This window comes from Ctenopharyngodon idella, chromosome 11 (genome assembly GCF_019924925.1).
Source record: "Ctenopharyngodon idella isolate HZGC_01 chromosome 11, HZGC01, whole genome shotgun sequence".
Classification (NCBI taxonomy): domain Eukaryota; kingdom Metazoa; phylum Chordata; class Actinopteri; order Cypriniformes; family Xenocyprididae; genus Ctenopharyngodon; species Ctenopharyngodon idella.
In genome coordinates, this window is record NC_067230.1 from 23,202,152 (window position 1) to 23,217,827 (window position 15,676).

Here is a 15,676-nt window from a genome sequence, read left to right on the forward strand (position 1 = left end):
TTGGGGTGCCATGTCATCTGCTGGTGTTGGTCCACTGTGTTTTCTGAGGTCCAAGGTCAACGCAGCTGTATACCAGGAAGTTTTAGAGCACTTCATGCTTCCTGCTGCTGACCAACTTTATGGAGATGCAGATTTCATTTTCCAACAGGACTTGGCACCTGCACACAGTGCCAAAGCTACCAGTACCTGGTTTAAGGACCATGGTATCCCTGTTCTTAATTGGCCAGCAAACTCGCCTGACCTTAACCCCATAGAAAATCTATGGGGTATTGTGAAGAGGAAGATGCGATATGCCAGAACCAACAATGCAGAAGAGCTGAAGGCCTCTATCAGAGCAACCTGGGCTCTTATAACACCTGAGCAGTGCCACAGACTGATCGACTCCATGCCATGCCGCATTGCTGCAGTAATTCAGGCAAAAGGAGCCCCAACTAAGTATTGAGTGCTGTACATGCTCATACTTTTCATGTTCATACTTTTCAGTTGACCAAGATTTCTAAAAATCCTTTCTTTGTATTGGTCTTAAGCAATATTCTAATTTTCTAAGATACTGAATTTGGGATTTTCCTTAGTTGTCAGTTATAATCATCAAAATTAAAAGAAATAAACTTTTGAAATATATCAGTCTGTGTGTAATGAATGAATATAATATACAAGTTTCACTTTTTGAATGGAATTAGTGAAATAAATCAACTTTTTGATGATATTCTTATTATATGACCAGCACCTGTATAAAATCAAGCACCTAGGCATGCAGACTGCTTCTACAAACATTTTTGAAAGAATGGGTCGCTCTCAGCAGTTTAGCGAATTCAAGCGTGGCACACTGATAGGTTGCCACCTGTGCAATAAGTCCATTCGTGAAATTTCCTCACTACTAAATATTCCATGGTCAACTGTTAGTGGTATCATAAAAAGTGGAAGCAATTGGGAACAACAGCAACTCGGCCATGAAGTGGTAGGGCACGTAAAATCACAGAGCGGGGTCAGCGCATGCTGAGGCGCACAGTGCGCAGAAGTCGCCAACTTTCTGCAGAGTCAATAGCTACAGACCTCCAAACTTCATGTGGCCTTCAGATTAGCTCAAGAACAGTGCATAGAGAGCTTCATGGAATGGGTTTCCATGGCCGAGCAGCTGCATCCAAGCCTTACATCACCAAGTGCAATGCAAAGCGTTGGATGCAGACGCCATCACACTTCTCTGTCTGGCAATCCGATGGACGAGTCTGGGTTTGGCGGTTGCCAGGAGAACGGTACTTGCCTGACTGCATTGCGCCAAGTGTAAAGTTTGGTGGAGGGGGGATTATGGTGTGGGGTTGTTTTTCAGGCTTTAGTTCCAGTGAAATAATCTCTTAATGCTTCAGCATACCAAGATATTTTGGACAATTTCATGCTCCCAACTTTGTGGGAACAGTTTGAGGGTGGCCCCTTCCTGTTCCAACATGACTGCACACCAGTGCACAAAGCAAGGTCCATAAAGACATGGATGAGAGAGTTTGGTGTGGAAGAACTTGACTGGCCTGCACAGAGTCCTGACCTCAACCCATTAGAACACCTTTGGGATGAATTAGAGCGGAGACTGCGAGCCAGGCCTTCTCGCCAACATCACTGCCTGACCTCAAAAATGCGCTTCTAGAAGAATAGTCAAAAATTCCCATAAACACACTCCTAAACCTTGTGGAAAGCCTTCCCAGAAGAGTTGAGGCTGTTATAGCTGCAAAGGGTGGAACAACTCCATATTAAACCCTACGGATTAAGAATGGGATGTCATTAAATTTCATGTGCACGTAAAGGCAGGCGTCCCAAAACTTTTGGCAATATAGTGTAGCTACAAGTGTATAATTCAAACCAGAGTTAGATTTCCATATGATGATGGAATATTGCCACTTCATGCCAGATAAGAAAAAAGTCATGCTTTTGTAAATAATAATTATCAAAATGAAAAGTGGAAATTATTACATATAATTATGAAATGAAAGTCAAAATTATGTCTAAAAAAGTCATAATTATGTCTAAATTATAACATAGTAAAGCAAAATGACTTAAAAGTCAGACATTAAAAAGTTAAAATTCTGACTTTAAAAGTCATAACTTCAACTTTAATCTCATAATTTAAATTTTCTTACTCTTATAAAAAGTCATTAAAATATGTGATAATTATAAAATATTTGTCATAAAGGACATAAGTCAAAATTAGATTTTCAACTTCAACTTCAACTGCTATGCTATTTTTGTTACAGAGCTTCAGTGTTTACATCCGAACGGTGGCTCACTATTGGCCGGTCACGTGAGCAGAACGACGCATGCGTGTGATGCTGACGCATTAGCCGGCCAATACTGAGCCCGCGTTCAGACATAAACACTGAAGCTCTGTAACGAAAATAGCGTAGCAGTATAACAGGGGACAGACGAATTAGTTATATATAAGGTCGTTATTTTTGTTTTTGTTATTTGCACAAAAAGTATTCTCGTTGCTTCATAATATTAAGGTTTAACCACTGTAGTCACGTCGACGGTTTTAACGATGTCTTTAGTACCTTTCGGGACCTCAAAAGGTGCAATGTCGTTGCTGCCTATTTGTGGATCAGGTACCCTGGGATTTCATCAAAAATATCTTAATTTGTGTTCCGAAGACAAATGAAGGTCTTACGGGTTTGGGACGACATGAGGTGCGTAGCTACTTAATGACAGAAATTATATTTTTGGTTGAACTAACCCTTTAAATGTTTTGGGTGAGTATCTACATTTTGCAGACATGCAACAGAATTCTGATGTGCACTTACAGTTTAGAGAATGTTACACGTAACTCTCTGACAGTAGATGGCAGAATATAGCTGTTGCCTCGGTTACCTCTGTAAACAAGCAGCGCCGCGCTTTTAAACATCACATGGAGCTAATATGAAAAGAAAATTCCTTTCCTCGCCGGAAGGCAGGTATGATAAAAATTTAGGGATGCACCGATACCAGTATCGGTATCGGGCCAATATCAAGCTCATGTACTTGTACTCGTAAAAATACCCCCGATACCTAAGACCGATACCTCACGTCACGTAACTGACAGACTTTTCCGTGCACAGAGACTCCGGCGGCAGCAGCAGAAACAATGTCAGCCTCAGGGGTGTGGAAATAACACATGAATGACACAGACCAGAAGCGCTCTCTCTCTTGCGCGCGATCCCAGTTGTCTCAGACAGCGCGCGATCAGTTCTCTTTGCGCCTGAATGGTCAAATGCACACATAGTTGTCAAAATGTCCATCGTGTGGAGTATCTCGCGTAAATACAGTCGGTTATGGCTTAAGTGGACGTAAACATCTGGGTGAAACAGGATATGTGTTAGTATCCATGGATTCGGTCTTAAAGGGACCGTAACCTAATTAAATATTTGTCATTTAATGTTAATAAAACAACAAAAGATTAAAAAAAAAAAGTTAAATAAATGTATACATGGTATATAAACCTACTGTATCTGAAAAACACGTTTATTTAATTTGTATCTCTATAGTATTTGTTGTATTGTTTGTAATTTGTTTGAAAATTTCTTTTTATATAACAGCAATTATATATATTGGTAATTATGCCCTTTGAAGGTGAAATTTTTGTTCTTTAAGTTTGTGACAAGCACATAAAAATGTATTACTTTTTTCATTAGAGTAATAATAAAGAAGCTGTACTACATTAATTAGTCTCACTGTGCTTGGAAAACTGCAACATCACAAAAAAAAAAAAAAAATAAATAAAAAATAAATATATAGGCATCGGTATCGGCAAGTACCAGAAAAAAAATATCGGTACTCGTACTCTGTCCTTAAAAAATGGTATCGGTTCATCCCTATGAAAATTGCCAACTATTTTATTTTGACCCTGAAACCAATACAACACAACATAATTATAGGCCTAACCACAGTGCATAGCTGGACAAGGCAAATGTGTATGTGAAGCAAAGCGGTCCGTTTATATCATTATATCATTGATGTGCTTTGTGCTAAGAGCTTTTTGAGAATAATCATCTTTTAAGGACAATTGAAATGGCAGGGTCCTACGATTGTTTTTCAGATGAGGATTACCACTGTCATCCAATATAGGTGCATAGGTCAACATTGCTTGTGATGAATTTGCACCCAGATGTGACCAAACAAATGTTGCATGCAATATTCCACCCATTCGGACCCATCCTTTCTGTGCAGGTGTGTAGAAATGCAAGAACCAACCGATCTTGAGGACATGGTTATGCGAGCTTTGAACACAGACATGATTTAGAAACTGCCCCACAGGCTCTGAATTTTTCTTAAATTCTTTGGACAAAGACATTATTAAGACCCTAGCAAGGGGCAAAGAAAGCAGCTCCCGTGACAGGCATGCTGAAGAAATAGACCGGACTGAACGTATCAAGCAGCCATGGGGAAGAAGACTTGCGAATTCTGTGAAAAGTGTTTTCACAACAATTTTGAGGAGCCCAGAAGCCTTGTTTGGCATCTGCCTGCTGGCTCTAGCATGCAGCATGCATAGGGTATGAGAAGGCCGAGAGCCATGGGAACGGAGCGAGGTGAGCGACACCAGTTTTGTACCCGCGCCCACGCCAAGATGTGTTCATTAAAGACGGACGCTCTCACTGCGAGAGCGCGAGTCTCACCTGGCTGCATTCGCGGACCGCTTTCTCTAAAGAAAGCGGCTCCTCCTCTCATTCTCCACCATTCTCTATGCTAGGGCCCGCTGGCTCTAGCGTGCAGCAGAGTCTCGCTTGGTTCGTTCACGGACCACTTTCACTAAAGAAAGAGGCTCCTCCCCTCATCCTCTCAGAAGCATGAGACGAAGAAACAATGGAGTCACAGGGCTGAGTGAAAGGGACTAAGTGAGCTCACGCCGGTCCATATCCCGTGTGTCTCATTCTCCCTGCAGCAAGCTGATTCCCCAGTGCTGCTTGCGCTGCAAGAGCGAGCACAACGTCGACAGCACTTACAGTGAGTACAGTGCTGACAGCTTGGTAACCGAGAATGACGATTCTCCCCTGTGACTATCAGGTGAGACTCACAGAGCATATTTCTCTCTAAAAGAGCAGCTTTTCGCCGGCATTTGTTTTACAGTGCTGTGCCGCTGAGCACGTCGCTTGCTGGGGCCGCACCCATGCCAAGCCATGTTCATCAAAGACACCAGCCTAGTGGTGTTGGAGTGCCACTTGTGGCTTAATCTCACTGAGATTTAGAATGCTGACAGAACAGATCTTCTAGACTCCCCTGTCTCCCCGTCAGGACTGTTGGCTCGCGGTGTATGGCTTTGCGGAGTGCTACATCGCAGCCCAGAAATTATTGCAGGCTATATGTCAAAATAAGCCAGCTTCTCCAGTTGCTCCAAGATGGCCCAGTCGACTCACAGCCCAAGCCAGCCTCAGCGCTATGTCCTGCCTCTGTCAAAAGCGGAGCCTGAAGTCAAACCGGACCCCGAAGCAGTCCTGATGCCTCAGGACAGAGAGGAAAGGGTCCTGTGCAACCACTCCAGCTCTGGTTGAAAGGCCTTGTCCCATCCCATGCACGGCGCACAGGCCGAAATACTCTCAAGGTGACCCATAGCTGCGTCAAAGCGTTGGAAATCACTCCTCTTTTACCAGGACGGGGCAACGCTGTGCGCGGTTTTCAGGAGTAAAGTGGTCATACAGATGCCTCCAAGATGGTCTGGGACGCCCTGTGCAATGGCAGAATAGCCTTTAGCTCATGGGCGACTCCTATGTCAAGTTTGCACCTCAACCACCTAGATATGATGGTAGTGATTTTGGCCTTAAAGGAGTCCTGGCCAGAGCTCACGGGTCAAGCTACACTTCTGGAAAAAAACCCCTTCAAAACCTCTACAAATGATTCAGAACTCTGCAGCACGTCTTGTCTTCAATAAGCCCAAAAGGGCCCATGTCAGGGGCGCCACTGCTCATTTGTTGAGGGGTATATGCAAGATCAGTGTTAGCGCCCTCACCGCACATCCCCTCCCCCTCACCTGAAAAAAAAGAAAAATAATAAAATGAATTTAAATGATTTCTTTTGTTGTTTGACCCAGGTATCCTTTTATTCAAATAAAGCTATAATTTTAGATAGGCCTACCAGTGAAATTTTCAATACCACAGCAAAACTACTATATTTAACGACTATTTTTAACCATACTTTATATAAAGATGATTCTCAACCATCTTATGAAAGATATAACAGAATGATTTGATATAGGTCTACTATTTTACTTGCAATACTGCTTGTATGCAATATGTGTGTAAAATGGGAAGTCCCGTTCTATACATTGTATCAGATTAAAATGGTAATTACAAATTATTATATTTTGTATAAATTACAATATATCACATTTCCATAAGATTGGTAAATTTGATCATTCAGTCAATGTCAGTCATTTTTAAAGACCAAGAAGAGGGAGCTGTCATGGTTGTAAGACTGGAAAAACTGGAAGATGCCGAGCCATCTGGCTTAGAGAAGGGCTACACTCTGAAAAAAACTAAGGACTTTACTGGAGATTAACATTTGAACTCTCTCTTGCAAAATTAGCATCCCCATCCGAGACTCAATCACATTGAGATCACACCTTCCTGATGGCCGTGCAACAGAGTTGGAGTGGACCTTCTGTCGGACAACATCTCTAAGGCAGACCGAACCAACATTGATACTGCAAAAGCTGTAATGAATAACAAACACCAATAGAGGGCGCTTTAGACACTGATTAAAGCACTGCCTGATAAAATGGTGGTTATTGTGTGCTCTCAGATTAATCATAAAAAAATATGCGTTGGACTTGTGCTTTGTACTGCACTTGTAGCATACATGGCAGTCAACGGACACACCCTCCTATAGTACATATAATACATGCTTATCCCTAGAACCATGATTTGCCCACTTGAGCTGACCCCTCCAGCAGGGCCGAGTCTTCGAGCCCAGGGATGGAATCAACCTCCTCCCCATCTTCAGGTGCAGACTCATGACTCAGCTCTTCCAAAAATACTTTCATTATTCCATGTTAGCGCATTTGTACCAATTTGACTGTTAAAAAAAAAAAACGAATTGTGTCTCCGGTTTTGTGCTAGAGAGCACTTCTTCGTATTTATACAGAAAGCACTTCTTTTCCTAGAAAATAACCTTTTTGAATAATAGGTTCATATTAAATTAAAGCTAAATGCTCTATGCAAACTAAATGGCAAAGTAATGAAAAGTATAACAAATGACCCATTTCATTTTTTTTGTATAAAAAGTACTATCAAGTTTTTAACACGTGTTTATGGAAGCCTTAAAGTAAAAGGGGAAAAAAAAAAAAACATTATTTCTCATAATTGCGACTTTATATCTTACATTCAAATCTCAAAGTTGCTTTTTTCCTGCAATTACGACTTTACATCTCAAAGTTGGTTGCTGGTTTTAAACTTTACATTACATTTGCATGTTTTATTTTTTTTTATCTGAGGTAGAAACGGACTTTCATCCCTTCTTACGTGATGTTTTTTTAGTGCATTTAAACTGGCACCTATGCTAAGTGTTTATTATTATAGGCCCTACATGTTTCATTCATTATTTTATACAGTAAGTGCCTTTTCTGCCTGAGCCACTAGGCTGGGAAAATTAAATTCTGAAAATCCTGAAACCATTCAGTGATAAGAATAAGAGCAATGTTAACGGTTCCCAGTGTGTGCCCACTTAATGCTTGAGATATAGATTCCCATAGTCTTATCGATTTACCAGGCTCTATTTGTGTGTGTTTTGTGCGCCAATCTATAAATGCAATGTAAGAGAATCCTATTTCTGTGTAATTTGACAGTTTTCTCAGGAACTGATATCTGCAATGATTACAGACCCCCATTTCACTCTGCTCCATTATTCCTCTGGGCTCTCCGAACGGGATTAGTATTGGCGCTGGCTCAAGAGAATGTAAGATAAGTTGGATATGATCTCATAGACCATCAAACATAAACACACAGCTTCATAAGTGAGAGAGGAAGCAAGCAAGCGAAAGGTTAGAGAGGTGGGAGAATGACAGATAGATAGATTTTCATTCAAAAGCCAGACACAAACAATGCCATTTTTAATCTGAGGCATCAGTTGTGTGGCAGAAATTCTCGATTTACATGGTCTCAATTGAGAAAATGATTTCAGAATGTATTAAAAATGCACAGAAACTAGTGGAAATTGGGTATTTATCTACTGTATTGATTTAAAGGAAGTAAATAACAAATGTCACTGAACTCTATCAAACTTGAATAACCCTAATAAGAATCTCAACGTGAATTTCCTTCTGGTGGGCTCAGGCGATGCATTATCTTGACCAGCGTATAATAAAACCCAGTGGTATTCCAGTTGGAGCTGAATTGTCTACAGAAGGACTACAGAGAACAAAATGCTGTCAGACTTAATCAGTGTGTGATTTTCCACTGAGATCAGGCCCTGTAAACAGAACAGGATCAAAAGGAAGTCCTCTTTCGTAGCTGTTAGATGTGACAGTGAGTACAGTGATCTGCATCATTACATTTATGTGATTGGAAACCCCATAGAGTTCAGCTGTGCCACTTGGTCTCGTATGAGTTCATGTAATTGTCAATTGTGTCTCAATTCCTTTTCATTTCATTATTTACTTCTTTGGAGTCAGATAAAGGCCTGTATGTTCTGTATGTTGTATGCAAAGGGAGTGTTGAGGAATGAAAATGACGTTTTCACTAAAGTAATTTTCTCTGTTGAGTTATTTTCCTCTTATTTAATGATGTTTTATTAACAAAGTTCGGGAGGAGCACGTTCAGATAAATTAAGGAGCGCATTCAGTTAATCAACCCAATTAATGATAAGAGGTATATATACAGCAGACATACATCTGTCTGTTGACAGTTTATCAGTATCCTTTCACCACCCCATCTCCTCACTTCTAGTCCTAACTATTCTTATCACATCCGGGGGAGTACTCTGGGCTCGGAGCCCTCCCCCCGGACAGCACGCCAAATACGCATAACCTTTACTCTATCTAATTATATGTAAGTATGAACTCGTGAATATAGGTTCATCAAAGCAAAGAGGAAATGACGCTGTGTGAATGTGTTTCAAGGATGTCTTTAATAGCCTACCTGGAGAAAGCTTTCAAGAGCCTTCCAGAAAAGAATCAGGTAGTACAAGTCTACAGTAATGAAATGTTTGCAATTGATTTGTTGCTTGGAGGGAAAAACATCTTGTTTGAATATACAGTTAACATTAGTCAATGGATGGTCGATGGAGGCTTTTTAGAACTGCACACACATTTGTCAAGGTTTCCAGGCAATATCTGACCATGAATTACTCTCAGTTGGCACTGATAAAGAGGACCAATGGAAAATAAATATTAAGGCAAATGCTTATCAGTACCATTTCAAGAACAACCTGCAAAAAGAAGCTTATTTGCCACAATACAGGCAAATCACAGCCTTTTATCCAAATACTACCAAATCTATCTATCTCTATACTCTTAAGTATATAAAATGCATATAAAGTAGTTCATTTAAACAATGAGCTAATGAAGTGGAGGCCAGCTAGTAGTCGCTGTGCAAGTAAACCTCACTCTCTGATCTTAAGAGATGCTCTAGCGATTGATGCTAGGAGTTGCAGTCTTTAACCTCCTTGTTAGCACATCCGACTCCCACGCCAGAGACCCAGGTTCGAGGCCTGCACAGAGCGGGGTGAGTAGGACCTGGGTGAGGGGTTACATTGGTGCCGTGACCCGGATGGGAGTGAGGTTTGGGGGGGTGAGTGTAATGGAGGCCAGCTAGTAGTCACCGTGTGAGTAAACCTCACTCCTCTGATCTCAAGAGATGCTCTAGCGACTGACGCTAGAGGTTGCAGTCTTTAGCCTCCTTGTCAGAACGTCCGACTCCCACGCCGGAGACCCAGGTTTGAGGCCCGCGCAGAGCGGGGCAAGTAGGACCTGGGTGAGGGGTTACATTGGTGCCGTGACCCGGGCGGGAGTGAATTTTAGGGGGGGGTGAGTGTAACGGAGGCCAGCTAGTAGTCACTGTGTGAGTAAACCTCACTCCTCTGATCTCAAGAGATGCTCTAGCGACTGACGCTAGAGGTTGCAGTCTTTAGCCTCCTTGTTAGAGCATCCGACTCCCACGCCGGAGACCCAAGTTCGAGGTCCGCACAGAGAAGGGTGAGTAGGACCTGGGTGAGGGGTTACACTAACATAATGAAAACAATTAATCTTTGAAAAAATATAGTTATCCTTTGAATTTGAATAATTAAAAATATTAATTATAAAAAACCCAGTGGTTTTCTTTGAAATTTGCTCTTCGTTTTTGCTCATAAGCTTTTGTTCACTGTTCTGCTCTGCCACCGTCCATCACCCACCTCACACTGAGCCATCAATCAAAGGAAAGAATGTTAACTTTCCTAGAATATTAGTGCCATTCTTGATCTTGCCCTCCTGGTTGCATAATTCACATATTCATTCTCTCCTTAATCTTTGAACGTGAGTCACACCAAAATGAGGTACTCTGAGTAAAAAAAAAAATCCTGTTTTCGTGGAGTAAAAAAAAAAAAAATCCTGTTTTCGTGCAGCTGCCATGGGCAAATGGTTGTGAGGTTGCTATGGTTTCCTTCCCATGTAAGTGTTCATGTGTGTGTATAAGAGAGATCAATTTATGAGGACATGTTTGATCTGTGCTCAACCATCAATGCAAAAATGGCATTTATTTACAAACATAATGAAAATCTCATAGAGATACATGAGCAGCCTAACCCCATAGTAGGACCCCCTCAGAGCCACTAATAATTTCCAGAGATCAAGATACATCAGCACCAGCACAGTGTGATCACACAGACATATATGTTCTGTCACTCAACACATGACTGAAACTACATTTACCTGCAGTTCACTATTGATCAGGTTCTTCTTTTTGTTCATAAAAAAAAAAAAAAAAAAACATCTTAAATTATGATTTTCAACAGAGGAGGTGTTTAGGAGGAGGTTCTTAACCTTTAGCAATGTTGATTGTCATCTTTAGCATGAAAAACTGAAAATGTTATCAGCTTTTTTATTCTTTACTCATTATTATGAGGTTTGTAAAATATTTGGGTGTCTACAATTTGAAACCCTGATTTTTATGATTTTGTAGCAACAAACAAATAATAAAAATCGAAATTAAATAGACCTATAAAATTAGTAATATTTCATAAAATAAAGAATATATTTTATAATGTAATTTATTCCTGTGATGGCAAAGCTAAATTTTCAGCATCATTACTCCAGTCTTCAGTGTCACATAATCCTTCAGAAATCATGCTGATTTTGTGCTCAAGAAACATTTCTTATTATCAATGCTAAAATGCTTGTGTTTATATTTTTGTGGAAAGCTTAATACGTTTTCAGGATTCTTTGATGAATAGAAGAGTTTGATAATGCAATACAGTATAATAATAATAAAAAAAACTTGCACACACCTGGATGGTTGCAGGTGGTAAGAACAGGAAATATTAGAAATATTGTAAAGGGAGATTAAAAAATTTTGCTCACGGTCATAGCTTAGAAGTCGTTTATTGAAGCAGAAACCTTTCGATCATGCAGCCATCATCAGGAATGTGCTCAGTTTATTGATAAAACACAGCAGTAGGATTCTGTGGTTATCGCTATTGATAAGAAGCAAAGGTCTCACCTGAACCTTTTCATCGCCAGTCTTACTGAAAAGGTTACAGCAGTTTGCTGCAAGTCTGATGACCTTTGACATGAGTTTTCTTTGCTTGTTTTTCATGATTAGTCTTTTCTTCCTTCCAGAATTCATTACTACTTGGTAACAAGTTGTTGATTAATTCTTAACACGTGAGAAGAAAATATCTTATTTATCCAAGAAAAGAAGAAAAGAAAGCTATTTTATTGTCATTCTTTGAGACAGATATTCTTTTTTATTATTATTATTTAGGCAATCAAACAAGTACAAAAGACATAAGCAAATAAATAAATAAATAAATAAAAAACAAATATATATATATATATATATAGAAAAAAGTAAGTATCTGACATATAAGGTAGTTTATGACAAACAGTAGGAATACATAATACGAGGTAGAACCAAAGTGCCAACAAACATATAAACAAAATAACAATACACACATACATATACATACATATATACATCCATATACATATACACATACATATATACACGCATGTCTGCAATATCTGTCTCGTGTATGTATGAGACAGATATTCTTAAGGAATGCCTGAAATGCTATTATGGATTCATAGACAGGTAATCAGAGTTGGGCTCTTTGTTTGTTTGCTTAAGGAACATAATAAAGAATGACATTTAATCAACATATCCGGGGTTTGGCTGGGACTCAATAAGCAGCAATTTTTTCCAAATCCTGTCTGCCGATTGGAAGGAGTGGTGTGTCCAAGATAATGTCCTATAGATGAGATATTCAGCTGATGTGACATTTAGGAAAATCAATAAAATTGCCACACTGAAGTGGAATTGTATTATCAAAGAGAAACAAAGACATTATTTTAAAGAACAGCCAATTGAGAAGCTATTCAGAGCAGACTGTAAAAAGATTCAGTATTATATAAAAAGTCTTATCATAGCTTTTCTTTTCATCGTAGAAAAAGAGTTATATTTTACACACAGTACCAGCACTTTATAACTTTAGAAGTCTTACTAATTTAATGTTCATTTAAGTTTTTTAAGATTTACTTTTATAATTAGAAATAAAAAATCCATGTCCCAAAAACAGAATGTCCACAAATAACTTTCAGTTACTTTTCACACAGTGGGTCAAATCAAATATTATAATTCATTTTTCTGCCATGTCCTATTCCTCGATTCATGTCTTTATTTTATTTTAATACAGGATTTCTAATTCAAACCTAGTATCTCATATTAAATGTAATATTTTATTATAATAAAATACTGGATTGGGACCCCCATCCTCTCATTCATTACAGATTATTTGGAAAGTTAAATATGGCAGTGGTCAGTATTAATCAGTGTTAATCGATAAGGCTGTGTTCCAATTCACATGATCCCTATGAAGTGTTCATTGCTCCCTAAACACTGAGCAGGGGACATCTGTTTGGGTATGACATAATATACTTATTCTTTAAATAATTTTGTTTATGCCTTTTGAGGATAAGGTCATGCTACATAATTTGTCCATGTTGGCTTCTACCAAACAAAGAAATTGACATATGAGTTTGCACAAAAATATCATATGGAGTTTGATTTGGTGCACTGCTTTTGACGTAAACAATAAAAGATATATGCCTGTTTATTTTATCCACATGAACATATGGTTAGTGGCATATTATTTGCATCGTTTTCTGCTGTCCACTATACCAGAACAGATCTACAACAGATCTTTTTTTTGCCCTCAGTTGTCACTTTCTTTTGCATATCAAGGCTGGAGGCATATTAAACATTTTTGCAAGTCCCAAAATTCATTAATTGATTTTTGTGGGTGTCACAACATAGGACACACACTTGTCATAATAGGACATAATAGGATATTGACTGGTCTGTGATAAACGGTGACAAATAGGCACTTGTGATTTCATTGGCACTTATAAAGCTGTTGCTGTGTAAGTATTGCCATCAATACTACAGATTTCTGTACTTATGTTACCAGTGAACCTCAATATAAGAAGGGCCAATTGTCACCATCACATCAGCCAACCTTATCAGAACCTGCGAAAACAAATCAAAAAGAGTCTTTAAAACACACACAAGAACCTCTTTTTTTGATTGAAGTGCTCATGGAGTGGGTTTTGCTATCTTATCAGAAGAAGCGAGCTGACGTAGTGGGGAATAACATATGGCATTTTGATTGTATAAAGCATGTTTCAGACTGAAACTGAGGACCATTTCACCAGCAAATTAAAAGGAAGGTGTGGGAGGTCTGGGAAGTGGGGAGCCTGGTAGATGGATTTTAGCAATACCTTTTGTGCGCTATCCCCTTGACACACAAAAAGCCTTGTGTGTGTCATCCCCTTTCTTCATACAATGCAAGATTATCTCGCCAACACAATGAGGGCTCAGTCTGTGCCCTATGTTCATTCACACTTGGTGAAGATAAGCTAGGGCATTTCTGTTATCACTAGACATACTTCATCCATTCTCCTAGACACACACATTCGCTATAGGTACCTCATAATGTTGATGAAAGTTGTGCATAAGGCTTTGACTATGGCATTTCCCAAACTTTTTAGAGTAGAGTACCCTGAGGCATTAACATCCTTCTGTGTACTCCGTCTCGTTTAAAATATAAAATTATGAAATATAAAAAATGAAATCATTCAGTCACTGAATCGTTCAAAATGGCTGATTTATTCATGAACGAAACACTACAGTTTTGATTTGTTCAGAACTATTTTCGTTTGTGAAATAGAGTAAAAACAGTCAAAACCATTACCATTTAAAATTTTGAACTAATATCAACTTATTGTTTATTGAACTGTTGTATTAAAATGAACTGTTGAATTAAAATGAAAATGTTAAAATTACATTTGCAATCGTGCTGATATTCGGGAAAACAGCACTTTTGCTTGTGTGATATTGCTTAATTTTATCATGATATAAACATAACAGACAAAATCTCAAGGAAAATTCACATCTTGAATTTTGCATGCATTTTATTAATTTGGTGACATTTTCTACCCCGTATGACGATATTTTAAGAAAGAAAAAAAGTCAGACTCGTATTTAGGTGATTGGCTGGCTTTATATAGGTATTGTAATAGTGGTTTAATTTGACAGCAGTGACAAACAATGTGAAGCAAAGGGTAAAAACTAACATTATCTGGCTGTCACCATATATATATATATATATATATACAAGCTGCTGTTTCTATGGGCCACAACACTTAAGTCATCCGCCATATTGGAACTGTCAAAGCCGGTCCGTGAACATTTGAGAATGAGTTGACTGTGCATCTACAACCGTAGTTAGACACATTTTTGATTATCTATATCTCAATAATCTTCATCAGATGATTTTGCTAAACTAACACAATACAACAAGATGAAGGCGTTAGCTGACACAACCAGTGTTGGGAGTAACTCATTACAAGTAACTTGAGTTATGTAATCAGATTACTTTTTCAAGTTACTAGTAAAGTAACACATGACTAGTTCAATTTACCACAAAATGTAATTTTAACAAAAGTGAATTTTTCAAATAAGTAACGCAAGTTACTTTTTCACATTTATTGACTGACAGCTCTCTTGCCCCAGAGGTGTTGTGTGTGTAGTATTCCTCAAAATGAATAAAAACAGTGAAATTACACAAATATGCTTTACATACAATTATGTATGTATTTAATCTCATTTTATTAACCAATGTCTTTGCTGTTGACCTTCAATGATCTAATTCAACCATACTAATAAGCAAAAATTACTTTAGATTAGATTTAGAAATAAGAGTGTTGAACTTCCTTCTCCTGTATCCTATTCTTCTTTAATCCAGAATGGCAGCACAGCTGAAAAGTTTGTTTGAGCTGCGCCCTCTACTGTACAGGCGTAAATGAGGTTTATTCATTTCACTTTTGGTGTGAAACAGCCTTAACATTTGCTAAAATTCGAACTTTTTTTGTTGTTACTAAAAAACAAACAAGCAAGCCTAGGCCAGGTGAGAAAAAGTAACACAAAAGTAATGTAACGCATTACTTTTCATAAAAAGTAACTAACGCAATTAGTTA